The sequence below is a fragment of the Panthera onca genome, chromosome D3 (assembly GCF_046562875.1).
Source record: "Panthera onca isolate mPanOnc1 chromosome D3, mPanOnc1 haplotype 2, whole genome shotgun sequence".
Taxonomy (NCBI): Eukaryota; Metazoa; Chordata; class Mammalia; order Carnivora; family Felidae; genus Panthera; species Panthera onca.
The window spans coordinates 52,946,732-52,959,253 of NC_138350.1; the positions used below are offsets into that span (position 1 = coordinate 52,946,732).

The following is a 12,522-nucleotide window of genomic DNA, read 5'->3' on the forward strand; positions in this document are numbered from 1 at the left end:
TTAGGGGCAGAGAGAGAGGGAGACACAGAATCCGAAGCAGGCTCCAGGCTCCGAGTCATCAGCACAGAGCCCGACACAGGGCTCGAACCCACGAACTGTGAGATCATGACCTGAGCCGAAGTCGGATGCTCAACCGACTGAGCCACCCAGGCGCCCCTAGGATTTCAAGATATCATCTAACATAGTTTAATCAATTAGATGTAGTTCATCTAATATAATGGCAACCAATTCATTGAGCACTGATAACACGCTGGGTGTTTGGATGTGATATTGTGAAAGCCCTAAGGAATGGCACTTGGCTCAAACTGGATCAGAGAGAGTTCCCTGGAGGACATGGTGCCAAAGCTGAGAGTTGAAGGGTAATCAGTCATCGGCATGGTGGTACTCAACAGTTTTTGGGGGGTAGTTTTGGGGAGCGCTGTGCAGGGAAGCCATATATGCTTAGTATAATTGGTGAATAAAGTACCAGATTAAAAGGGGCAGGAGACGCAGCTAAAGATGTAAACATAGCATGAAAGGCCTTGAGTGCCATGCTGTACAGACTGGACCATGGAAGCGTTTACTCCAGAAAGTGACACAGTGTTTGCATTTCGGACAGATCACTCTGTACATGGGGAAGAGAGAGTCACAGGAGGCCATATTGACTGAGAGGATCAGTTAGGAGGCCAAAGTCCAGAAGAAAGACATGCTTGAGAGAGTGAAAGGGTACACAGTTGGAGGGATGATAGAGGAGAGAAGGGAGGAGAGAAGGGATTTCCAAGATGTTGAGGAAGGAGTATGAGGAAGAAGAAGAAATTCAGAAATCTAGCATTGTGGTTGATGTGCCCAGGTGGAAAGAGCCCTTAACTGCGACAAGCTTGCGGAAGGTGGAGTTGCCCAGAGAAGACCAAAGTGAATTGAGTTCTAGACCTGTTGATTTTGAGAGATGTCCACATCTTGGATCTTGGATCTGAAGCTTAAGGATAAGAGGTCAGTGAAAGCACAAGAACAGATTAAATCACCCAAACTGATGTGTGATAATAATGAATAGCTGTTCACATTCATAACCCACTTTCTGGGAGTTCATATGCATTAACTTATTTGATTCTTCCCACAAACATTTTCAGTGGATACTTTTACCCTATTTATGGAAATATGAGAGATTAGGAATAATAATTTCTATAACCTCCCCCCAAACCTACCTGTCTGCTTCATGTACGTGGTCGGTTGGCTTCAAGTATTTGGTCTACGGTGGATGAAGGTCACTCTGCTTGGAGTGCAATCCCTCCGCTTAAGTACTAGATCTCATCCTTGCTCACTTTGGACACTGTTTCAACAGCTGTCCCCTCTCTCCATCCATCACAGAAATTTCCCTCTCCACTGGATCATTCTTGCCAGCCTACAAACACAATGATTTCTCCCAGTTCAAAGAAAAGCAGATCAAAACTCTCTCTTGATCCCCATTCTGCTTTCTTGCTCATGTCTCCTTTTTCTTCTTCTTTTTACACCTCAAAAGAGTTGCCTCTATGCATTGTCCCTAACTTCTCTATTTCCTTCTTATTTGAACTCAGTTCATATAACTTTTATTGCCAAAATTGTTCTTAGCAAGTGGCCAAAGACCTCTGTTTCGCTAAATCCAAGGATCAGCTCTCAGTTCTCCTCTAATGTGATGCATCTGCAGCATCTGACTCAGTTGATTGCTCCCTCTCTCTTTTTGTTACTTGCTTTGGAGGCTACCACAGTCCCTTGGATCTTCTCCTACCTCTCTGGTCACTCCTTGTTAGCGTCTTTTCTTATTCCTCCTCATATCCCTGAGCATTTAGTGGGTTTAGTGGGTAGGGTCCCTGCATGCAGTCCTTCCAGTTCTTTGCTCTTCTACTTTACGTCTTGTTGGTCTCATCCAGCCTCATGGTGTTAAATACTCTCTGTATGTTGTTAATCTCAGAATTATATCTTTAGCCTATGCTTGTTCCCTAAATTCTGTATTCACAGATCCAACTGTCATCTTCGATTTGATGTCTAGAGGAAAACTCAAACTCAACTTGTCCAGACTAAACTCTTGATCTCCTTCTTCCCATCCAAACTTGATTGTCTTTCATTTCTTGCAATTTCAGTTAATTGCAACCTCTAATATTCTGGTTGCTCAGCCCAAGAACTTGGACTCATCCTTGATTCTTCCAGCTCTCCCATACCACACATCCCAGTCCAAATTCTGTTGACTTGACCTTCAAAAGACCTCCAGGATCCCACCTCTTTGCTCCATCCCCATTGCTGCTCCCCTGGTCTAAGCTGTCATCTGCTTCTCTGTTGATTTTTGCAATAACCCTTTAATAATCCTCATTTGCTGACGTTTCAAGCTATTCCCAGTATAGCAGCCAGAATGGTCCTGCTAAGACTGATTTGATCTTGTTATTTCCTTGCTCAAAATCATCCATTGAAGGCTTATCCCACACAGAGTAGAAGCCGAGGTCTTGGCGAAGTCTTACAAGCCCTCCCCTCTCTCTCTCTACACACACACACACACACACACACACAGAGTTGCCTTCTTGACCCCTCCTCTTTCTACTCTCTCCCTCATTCACTCCAGCCAACTGTCATCCCTGCTGTTCTTTGAACGTATCAGGTGTGCCTTCAACTCAGGGTCTTCCATTGGCTACCCCTCTGCCTGGAACTCTCTTCCCATAACAATCCCCAAAGCTCCCTCCCTCACTTCTTTTAGATTGTTATGCAAATGTCAGCTTCTTGGTAAAACCTTGCCCTGAAAATCCTATTAAAAATTGCCACCAACACTCTTTGTTCTCTTTCCTAACCATGGTGGGTTTGCATTACCAATTTAGCTTATATTATTATTATTATTATTATTATTATTATTTAGCCAGACCGGTTTCCCAGAGTGCCTTCCCTACAGAGTTGTCAGGCTGCATGAGATGTGGAAGTTGGCGGTGAAGGAATGGCCATACTGGTTTCGCATGTAGAGGACGGGTACAGTGTGCAGAGCGCTGGTGCAGCCAGCTGTGGCGTCGCTTACCTGTGGGCTCACCTGGCTGGCACCAGGCTGTGGCTGGCCCCACAACTCTTACAGCTCTCTCTCGCTGGAGCCTCCTTTAGTGTCTCAGACTCCTGGGTCAAGGGTGTGTGTAGCTCCCTGATGAAGGGTGCTGGCTTCTCTCATAGGACTTTGCCACATCACTGAAGACAGAGGCTTGGAGGCAAAGAGAGATAGTTGATCATTCTAGTCCATCCTCTGGGTTTCATCTTCTTCCCTTACTTCACATCCGCCTTTCCTTGCTGGCTACCCGCCCTGCTGACTTCAGGCACCAGCGCCAGGCACAGAAGCAACAGTGCCATAGAGACCCATTTCCACAAGTGCATGCAGTCAAAGACTAAATGCCATAGAGACCCATTTCCACAAGTGCATGCAGTCAAAGACTAAATGCATGTGCGCACGTGTGTGTGTGTGTGTGTGTGTGTGTTTAATTTTTTTTAATGTTTACTTATTTTTGAGAGAGAGAGACACGGAGTGCAAGTGGGGGAGGGACAGAGAGAGAGAGAAAGACACAGAATCTGAAGAGGCTCCAGGCTCCAAGCTGTCAGCACAGAGCCCGATGCGGGGCTCGAACTCACAAGCCGTGAGATCATGACCTGAGCCGAAGTCAGACACTCAACCGACTGAGCCACCCAGGCGCCCCTGCCCACTGTGACCATTTTAAGCTACTGATGTGATATCGGTAAATGGGGACTGGGGAAGAGATGCTAGCAATTAGCTCTCTCAGGCCGGTACTAAGCAGCTCCTGTCCACCACTTGCTACTCTGACTGTGCCTCGTCTAATAGACCCATTGACATTTTTTCCGTAGTTCTCATCACCTTCTACCATGCTACATATTTTAGTGATCTGTCTCCCAGCTTGGAATGTAAACGTTATCAAGGTAGGGGTTTTTGCTTGTTTTTGTTCACTGCTGTATCTCTGGCTCTCAGAACAGGCTTCGCACTCACTAGCTGTTCCATATGTATTTACTGGAGGGGGTGAGGGAATGAATGAAGGAATGCAGCGTGGGAGGGAGGAATGGGGCACTTAGGAAAGTTATAAGGGATTTTCTCTGAGAAGCTCCCCTACCCCCCAGTATCTCCTTGCTCTGGAAGTTAGATTCCCAAAGCTCTGCTCTTTGGCCATCTTCTGTTGCAGTCACGTGATATAATCAGTGTGTTTTCAGCCAGCCAGACCTTCTGGCAGAAGGTCTCTTCGAAGACACGGCTGTTGTTCAAAATCTGTGCCCCTGGTGCTCAGGCTAGTACTTAGCACCTGTAGGTGCACAGCATGCATTTGATGAAAAATTAAATTACAAGGAGATTTAAGACATTTTCGACATCCCAGCGATTTATCTCAGGCTTTCCTCAGAGGTATTCTCTCTTAGCATTTTCCGTGGAATCTTAACAGAAATTGGACTGTTACAATACTAGTTTTGTCCTTCAGTTCTCTAACATGTGGGCCTGTTTGGGGGATCGGAAATAAATATTAAGTGGTACTGTATAATGAGACGAGTCACATTTGGGATTAACGGAAAGTTGATTTGCAGCCCACATTTTCAGTCCAGAAATACCGCTGTCAGGATAACCGATAACTGGACCAGGCTACTTTTGTTTACTGATTTTCCTAGAAGGTGTTGTTTTATAGGATCTCGACTTTTGAAAGTTTGACTTCCTATCCATCATTCATTAAATTCTGCCCCGCTGGCTTCAGAAAAAATGTCATCTGGCCAGAGAGTCGTCCTTTGGCCACCTCATGTGAATAGTGCCCCTCGGTCACTCTAGCCCTCCTTCCCTTCAGTTATACCATTCTTGAGGGCGTGTACCACTTCCTCACAGGGATTTCCGTGGTGACGTATCTGACGGTTGTCTTGTCTCCCATGAGTACATAAGTGCCGTGAGGGCAGGACCTGATCTGTTTCGTTCATTGCTTTATCCCCAGTGCTGCCAATAACACTAGTGTAAAATAGGGGCGGGAAACCTGTGGACTGGATGGTTATGAGCTTTCTGGAGCAGTAGGTGGATCTGAAACTGATAAAGATGAGAACAGGAGAGCTGATACTAGGACTGCATGGCAGCTTCCTCTTCTTTTTTTCTAAGTTTATTCATTTATTTTTGACAGAGAGAGAGAGAGAGCGCACATGCAGCAGAGGGGCAGAGAAAGAGAGAGAGAGACACAGACTCCAAAGCAGGCTCCAGGCTCTGAGCTGTCCACACAGAGCCCGATGTGAGGCTCGAACCTGGGAACCCCGAGATCATAACCTAAGCCAAGTCTGACGCCCAACAGACTGAGCCACCCAGGTGCCCCCTTCTCTTTTTCTACATAGATGGACAGATGGCTCTCCCATGGCTCCCCTAACCCTTCCCTTCTCACTCTTTCCAGGTCTGCCCCCTTCCCACCATTACTCAAGCCTTGCTGCTAACGTGCTTTAGTCTCTCTTTGCTTAACAACCTTTGTTAGAACCTGCTGCTCCCTTAAGTCACTCCCTACCTTTCTCCTTTTTCTCACCATCCAAATTCTCTAACATGCGGAATGTCCTGATAACTTCCATCTTTTTTCCATGTATTCCTCCTTTAAACTTTTGCAATGTGTCTCCCATTCCCAAATATTTCTGGAATCTTCTCCTTGTGCAACTATATCCAAAATGGTTTTTCTTAACCTTTTGAATCTATCCTCTAAATAGCAGAGTAAACGATCTGAAATGAAAACTTGATCATCACAATTTCCCACTTGAAACCTTCCCAGGCTTTCCATCCGTTTGAAGATCAAGTTCAAGCCTGTTTTTCATGCCACACTGCCCCTGTCCCCCCACCCCCCAGCTCTGATGTGGTTGGTTCTTACCGCTCTCCTCTGCTCAGCTCACCATTACTCTGTTGGGCATTTAGCTTTCCATCTGGACCCACTGTTTTATCCTTGCTTGAACTGTAATTCCTTTGCTCTGGCTGCCTTCTGTCTAAAATATCAGAGCTCCCTCCCCATCCCCAACTAGCTAATTGCAAATGATGTTTTTTAGAAGAACATTTATTTATTTAGTTTTAAGAGAGAGAGAGAGAGAGAGAGAGAGACAATGAGTGGGCAGGGACAGAGAGAGAGGGAGGACAGAATCCCAAGCAGGCTCCATACTGTCAATGCAGAGCCCAATGTCAGGCTCAATTTCATGAATTGTGAGATCATGACCTGAGCCAAAATCAAGAGTCAGAGGCTTAACCGACTGAGCCACCCAGGTGCCCCAACTGATGCTTCAATAATTTAAAAACATGTTTTTTTAGTCAGTAGAGCATGTGACTCTTGATCTCGGGGTTGTGGGTTTGAGCCTTACATTGGATGTAGAGATTACTTAAACACAAAACCTCTAAAAAAAATAAAGATAAAAATTTTTTTGAGCAACTATGGATCAAGTTGTCTTAATATCATCTATTGAATCATCTGTCCACTGATTTTAAATGTCGCATCTAGCATATTCTTAAACTTGCGTATGGTTTGGGGATTTATATTGTTTTATTAATATGTTCCTGTTTTTATTATTGTAAATTTCAAATGACTTTTCATGTCTAACATCATCAGGTGAAAGCAAGCTTCTCTACTTTCTTCCCGCATAGCCTCTGACACCCATCCCCTTCTCTCAATTCATTTTCAAAATTTTCTTGACTGTTTTCAGATACTCATTTTCCCAGGTGAGCTCCAGAATCATTTTTCAATTTTTCCCTCTTCAAAAAATGGGATTTAGATTGAAATTGTACTATAATTATAAGCCATTTTAGAAAGTATTGTTTTGTTATTACTGTAAAGTCAGGAAGAGGAAAGCAGAGGGGCCAACAATTGTTCGCTATAATTCTCTTAGTCCCCACCCAACATTAATTTGTTCTATACTTTATTTTTTGATATGGTGCGATTGTTTTTTTTAATGTTTATTTATTTATTTATTTATTTATTTATTTAGAGAGAGAGCATGTGCAGACAAGCTGGAGAAGGGAAGGGAGGGCGAGAGACAGAGAGAGAAAGAGAGAGAACCCCAGTTTCTGAGCTCTCAGCATAGAGCCCAATGCGGGGCTCAATCTCAGGAACTGAACCATGAAATCATGACCTGAGCCAAAATCAAGAGTCCCAGGCACCCCTGCAATTGTTGAGAAATGGTTTCTTGTCAAGCAAAATGATCTAAGATTCAGGAATTGGCTAAAGAGATTATGGGGTTATCTTCTAACAGAGCTCTGGGGACTGTCAAGAGAACACTTTCTGATTTTGTAGGGGTGCATACTTTTGATTGTCTCCTATTGACGAAGGCAAAATGGAAGTGGTAGAAAATGGTGGTCATGCAAATGACTCTTGGCAATAGAAGTGCAAACACTCTTGTCCAGTAGAGATACAATTGGCTTCTGCCCTTTAGAAGGATAACTTCAATATTATACATCATTTTCCTATATAATATCCATCAGTTTTGCAAATATTATTAGCATACTTATTCCAGCATTTCTGATTGCCTCTATAAATGACTGTTCTTCAAATTCTTCTTGAAAGTGGTTCTTGCATCTTACTGGTTCTTTAGTACTTAACTGAATACAATCTCGGACATGTGTACATTTATATTTACATAAGAGTCATAATTTTACTTTTCTGAAAATTACACTTAAGCAGTATTGTGCCTTAACAGACTATGTGGGAAATGTAATTAAGGCAGAATTCTTTTGCTTATAATCTTTGGAGGAATTAATCTATATATGTCATATATGATTATAAAGCAATTCAATGATACAGAAGCCAGCAATCTTAAATATCTTAAACCCAGGCAAGATCATAATGTCCAACCCCTTACCTTAAATTAAAAATAATACTAATGGTAAAGACAACTTTTCAGACAAAACAGCAGATATCACAGATATCACAACTTTTCAGACATGAGCAGATATCACAGATACAAAGGAAGAAGCATTTAGGAGGCTCATTCAAAGATTTACTCTCAGTAGGGGTATCTTCTAGAAAACGAACGTTTAAAAACAGAGAGCCGGACACGGGGCTTGACCTCATGAACCGTGAGATCATGACCTGAGCTGAAGTCGAAAGCTTAACAGACTGAGCCACCCAGGTGCCCCTAGGAAAAAAGAACATTTTATAATTACTGTAAGATCAAATACATCAAGGAAAAAAAGTTTGGTATTGGGGTGCCCGGGTGGCTCAGTTGGCTAAGCATCCGACTTTGGCTCAGGTCATGAGCTCACAGTTCGTGGGTTTGAGCCCCGTGTCAGGCTCTGTGCTAACAGCTCAAAACCTGGAGCCTGCTTCGGATTCTGTGTCTCCCTCTCTCTCTAACCCACCCCAGTCACACACACACACACATACACACACTCTCTCTCTCACTCTCTCTGTCTTTCAAAAATAAACATTAAAAAAAAACAAAACACAACATTGGTATAAGGCACCTGATATTCCATCGGGTGGGTAGAGAACTAGATTCTGGGGACAAATCTTAGTCCCACTAACCTTCATCAGCAGATGGCCTGTGCATTTTATCAGCAGTGCTAACTTCACCCCAGGAGAAAGTTCTTCCCAAGTCCAGGTTTGGGACCTTTTTTTTTTGTTTGTTTACACTATTCTTACAGTTAAGCATAAGAAAGTACACCAAAGTTCTGAGTTTACTTGATTTCTCTAATGCTTTCAAATAAATACAGCAAATGTTCTGTATTTGTCAATTGTTTTTCTTCTTTTTTTTTGGCTTCAAGCAAATACTTAGTCCAGCTGACTCTAAGGTCCACAATTAAACAAAAAAGGCCCTTTTCTTGCTCCCATGTTTTGGTTCCTTTCTTCAGAGCTAACTCTTATGGACGGCTTCTTGTGTATCTCTTACATATGGGCAGGGCACAGACAAGCAGACTCAGCTCTGGAGATGGCCCCTTCAACCGTACCACCAACCACAGGTGAATGCTCAATGACATCCAGATGGAAGAAGGACAGCAAGGATAATTTCTCCTCCACGTAACTTGTCACTACTCAAGGTGACAAAGGTGGGCTTGTCCAGTGCTTTTTCAGGAAACCAGACAGAGCATTTCTGATGAAAAGAGGAAAAGCCAAGAGACATGACCTGGGAGAATTCCGACCGGTGGAGGTCCAGGCCTGCCTGTTAGAGGGTCAGAGAGCTGGGCAGAGGAGAACCCAGCTAACGTCCTAGTGCTATTTGCAAAACCCCAAAGGAGTGAGGCCCTGCGTTTGATTCCAGGCATCTCCACCAAAACAAAAAAGGCTGGAATTCTTTGATCTTTCTGAGAAGCTGAAGTGCCCAGGGCCAGGGAGTGAGGTGGACTTTGAGGGGTAAGGAAGAGTGGGGGAGGATTGGGAAGCCTTGGGAGGGTGTATGGGGCAAGGGATGGAGACGGTAGGAGTCTTCCAAGGGCCCAAACTCTGGGGCTGTGCTCCTTTTGAGGGTCCAAGAGGACAGGTTTACAATTTCAGGCCAGTGCGGTTTTGAGAACTTTGAAGGCCTGGGTCCATTTGATTCTTTGGAGCACCCCCTCACCCCCTGACATTTCTTTCGTACTTTTTCTTTAATGTTTATTTATTTTTCAGAAAGAGGGAGGAGAGAGGGAGAGAGAGAGAGGGAAAGCACAAGTGGGAGAGGGGCAGAGTGAGAGGGAGACAGAGAATCTGAAGCAGGGTCTATGCTGTCAGAGCAAAGCCCCATGGGGGGCTCGGACGCACAAACCATGAGGTCATGACCTGAGCCAGAGTCAGTCGCTCAACCGACTAAGCTACCCAGGCACCCCTCAAACATAGTAAAATGTACTAAATGTACTGACATTACACATTCCATTAGTCTAGTTCCACCCCCGCTCACAAAATATTACGTGTATTTATATAATTCTACTTTTGAAAATATTTGGCTGTAACTTTAATTTTTTATTGTTTTTCTTCATAATCATGTTTATTTGAGATTTCTTGCAAAGTGAGAAAATCTGATCTGTAAATTTTTCAAATGCAAAAATATTTGTGAATATTAAATGTAATGACAGATGCATTTGACATATGAAATTTGGTACATTTAATTAGACATTTATTAATTGCACATCTGTAGCTTTATTTTTAGTTTAGAGCAAAAAATTTTCCCCCTAGCTCTGTCTTAAGTGTTTTTGTAGACAGCATTGTTCAAGCTCATTGGCCCTAGGCCCCGTTTCTATGGTGCCTAATGGATAAAACAGCTTGCTTACAGTCCTTGGGCTTGATGGTTTGAGCTGCTTCCTGGAAATGTCAGGAAAAAACTGCCTATCCCTTCATGAGAATTCAGTGTGATGTCCATCCAGGGAAGATGAGGCACAATGGAAAGAAGCAGCTCTCTCACCGTAACATTGTTTTTCATTCTTATTAGGTTTTAAGTTCTAATTCCAATGTAAGTAACATACAGTGTTATATTCATTTCAGGTATACAATATAGTGATGCGAAATTCCATACATCACCCAGTGCTCATCACAAATGCACTCCTTAGTCTCCATCAGCTATTTTACCCATCCCCCACTACCTCCCCTCGGGTGACCATCAGTTTTTACTCTACAGTTAAGTCAGTTTCTTGGTTTGCCTCTCTTTTTTCTCCTTTGTTCATTTGTTTTGTTTCTCAACTTCCAGATATGAGTGAAATCGTATGGTATTTGTCTTTCTCTAACTGATTTATTTAGCTTAGCATTATACTTTCTAGATCCATCCATGCTGTTGTCACCCTAACATTTTTGGGCCATGGACACCTTTTGTTAGTCTGGTGAAGCTCCTGAGAAGCTCCCTTCTCAGGATAATGTTTTATTTATTTATTTATTTGTGCTTATTTATTTATTTTGAGAAAGAGAGAGAGAGCACGCATGATCAGGGGAGAGGGAGACAGAGAAATAGAGAGAGAATCCCAAGCGGGCTCTGCAGTGGATGGAGCCTGACTCAAGGCTCAATCTCATGAACCGTGAGATCATGACCTGAGCCGAAATCAAGAATCAGATGCTCAACCGACTGAGCCACCCACGTGGCCCCAGAATAATGTTTTAAATGCATAAAATAGGGGCGCCTGGGTGGCGCAGTCGGTTAAGCGTCCGACTTCAGCCAGGTCACGATCTCGCGGTCCGTGAGTTCGAGCCCCGCGTCAGGCTCTGGGATGACGGCTCGGAGCCTGGAGCCTGTTTCCGATTCTGTGTCTCCCTCTCTCTCTGCCCCTCCCCCGTTCATGCTCTGTCTCTCTCTGTCCCAAAAATAAATAAAAAATGTTGAAAAAAAATGCTTTAAATGCATAAAATAAAATACGTAAGATTACCAAAAAACCTACAATTATATAGAAATCTAGTTAACAAAAAGAATGTTTGTGATACAATAATACATGTGTTTGTTAATGTAGTAAATGACTAGACCTAGCTATGAGCTCCATGACTGCCATAATTCAAAGCAGCAATGAGCATACACAACATTTTGAGACATTAACACTTACTCTGATCTGATATGAAAATATTTGTTATTTTTATTGGTGACAGTCACAAGTATTGATACCTATTAAGGTTTGTGCTTATTTTGCAATGGAAGGAAATCCTACATTTTAATTAAAAGTCAATGAAATTGAGATGTAATTATTTTACATAATTATTTTCTCCATCAAATTCACAGAACTCCTGAATTCTATTGATAAATGTGGATCTCAAGTTAAGATCAATGGTGGCTGAGAGATGTCCCACCATCATGAATTATTATATGGGAGGATTATAGACACCAAACGACTCTCGACCTTACCAGATTCTGGGGCTGAGTCTCTGCTTCTCTTAGCCCCCAGAACCACTGTCCCCAACTCTCCTGTTGTAGTATTAGTCAGACCTTTGGATATTTGAGATGTTTGAAGTGATTTCTAATCTCTAGTTCAAGGCTAGAGGTAGGACTCTGAACTGTACTCTATTCTTTGAGCAAATGATTCCCCAGACAGCTCTCCTTAGGTATCCCACCTTAGAAGTTTTTAATTTCCTAAAATTTATTTCACCTTTAGCTCTAAAGTTCACATTTCATACCAAACCACCACCAACAACCTACCTTCCCATCCACCCATCCATCCATCTAAACATTTAATCATACATTTAATAATGATACCATGCTGTAAAGATATGAATGTGTAACTTATCTCCCTTGCTCATAACCTCATACCAGAAAATATCTACATTAGTGCAAAGGATCATCTATGATAGATCCATTCTCTAGGATTATCAAAGCAAATCAAGTCACATCACTATGCAGGACTAGTTTTTAGGGCCAATTTGTGAAATAAGCAGGTTACTCTTGGCTCTCGGTCCTCAGTTCTGAAATGTCTAATGGTTGGCAGTAAAATCCCCCAACGTATGTGTAAGCTGACGCTCCTTTCCATGACTGCTCATTACCTCTCTTTCTCCTCTCTCTTCTCTTAGATGAAGATGGAACCGCAGCCTGTCCTTCCTGTCTGTTTTGTCAGAAAACGGCAATGACTTCATCTGCAGTGTTTGTGAGGTTTTGTTCTTTCATGTTCTAGGCTGAGGCATAACCCTA

General features: G+C 42.9%; 1 long non-coding RNA gene across 1 annotated transcript in view; it reads right to left on the reverse strand.

Annotated features, from left to right (window-relative positions):
- The window catches only part of LOC132665899 (uncharacterized), a 32,303-nt gene extending 19,781 nt beyond the window's left edge, over nucleotides 1–12,522 (reverse strand). The window contains exons 1-2 of the long non-coding RNA XR_009604341.3: nucleotides 12,378–12,522; nucleotides 3,008–3,181 (exon numbers count right to left, since the gene is read on the reverse strand). This is a non-coding gene — a long non-coding RNA (uncharacterized LOC132665899). The remainder of the gene's footprint in view (nucleotides 1–3,007; nucleotides 3,182–12,377) is intronic.